Source organism: Colobus angolensis, unplaced genomic scaffold (genome assembly GCF_000951035.1).
Source record: "Colobus angolensis palliatus isolate OR3802 unplaced genomic scaffold, Cang.pa_1.0 Scaffold51, whole genome shotgun sequence".
Classification (NCBI taxonomy): Eukaryota; Metazoa; Chordata; class Mammalia; order Primates; family Cercopithecidae; genus Colobus; species Colobus angolensis.
The window spans coordinates 13,666,182-13,667,804 of record NW_012118599.1 but is presented as its reverse complement, the minus strand read 5'-3'; positions in this window follow the sequence as shown (position 1 = coordinate 13,667,804).

Here is a 1,623-nt window from a genome sequence, read left to right as displayed (position 1 = left end):
GAGCGGTGGCTCACACCTGTAATCACAGCACTTTGGGAGGTCGAGCAGAAGGATCGCTTGAGCCCAGGAGTTTAAGACCAGCCTAGGCAACATTGCAAGACCCCGTCTCTACAAAAAATAAAAAATTAGCTGGGTGTGGTGGTGTGTGCCTTTAGTCCCAGCTGCTCAGGAGGCTAAGGTGGGAGAATCACTGGAGCCCAGGAGGTTGATGCTGCAGTGAACTGTGTTCCCATGACTACATGCCAGCCAGGGCAACAGAGCAAGACCCTGTCTCAAAAATAACAACAACAAAAGAGATGCTCAGTATCGCTGTCATAAGGAAAATGTAAATTGAAACCACAATGAGATACTAGGATGGTTATATTTTAAAAAGGGGAATAACAAGTATTATGGAGAAACTGTACAATCTGTAAGGATGTAAAATGATTCTGGTGCTATGGAAAACTGTTTGGCAATTCCTCAAAAAATTAAATATAGAATAACCGTATGACCCAGCAATTTTACTTCTAGTAAATACCTGAAAGAATAAAAAAAAGGTATTCAAATACTTACGCATGAAATGTTCATAGCAGCATTATTCAAAATAGCCAAAAGGTGGAAACAACTCAAATGTTCATCAGCAAATGAATGGATAAACAAATTGTGATATATACATATAATGGAGTATTATTCAGCTATAAAACGGAATAAAACACTGATACATACAACATGGATGAATCTCAAAAACATTATGCTAAGTGAAAAAATAGTAACACAAAAATACAGACAAAAGGTCACACATTGTATGATTTTATTTATATGAAATGTCCAGAATAGGTAAATCCATAGAGATAGAAAACAGATTGGTGACTGCCAGGGGCTGCAGGTAGGTAGGAATGGGGACTAACTGCTTAAGGGAAATAGGGTTTTATTTTGAGTGATGAAAATTTCACCTCGACTCTTTTTAAAAAAGCACCAGAAATTGTTATAACAGTCAGATTACTGGTTACATTTTGGGGAGTGGTAACTGGAAGATAACATGAGAGGAGCTTCTGGGGTGTTGGTCGTATTTTATTTTTTGATCTGGGTATTGGTTACCTAGGTCTATTCACTCTGTGAAATTGTTAAGCTTAACACTTGTAATGTGTTTTGTTTTTTGTTTTTGAGATAGGGTTTTACTATCACCCAGGCCAGAGTGCAGTGGTGCAATCATGGCTCACTATAGCCTCCACCTTGTGGCCTCAAGCGATCCTCCTACCTCAGCCTCCTGAGTAGCTGGGACTAAAGGCAGCTGCTCCCATGCCTAGCTAATTTTTTTAGTTTTTGTAGAGACAGGGTCTTGTTATTTGCCCAGGCTGGTCTTGGAACTCCTGGACACAAGTGATCCTCCCGCCTTGGCCTCCTAAAGTGCTGGGATTACAGGCATGAGCCACTGTGCCCAGCCTGTTTTTAAAATATGAACATTGTACTTTAATATAAAAGTTTACTTAGAAAAAAGTTAAATGGGGTCGGGCAAAGTGGCTCACCCTGTAATCCCAGCACTCTGGGAGGCCGAGGCACATGGATCATCTGAGCCTTAGGAGTTCAAGACTAGCCTAGGCAACATGGTGAAACCCTGTCTCCACAAAAACCAAAATTAGCCAG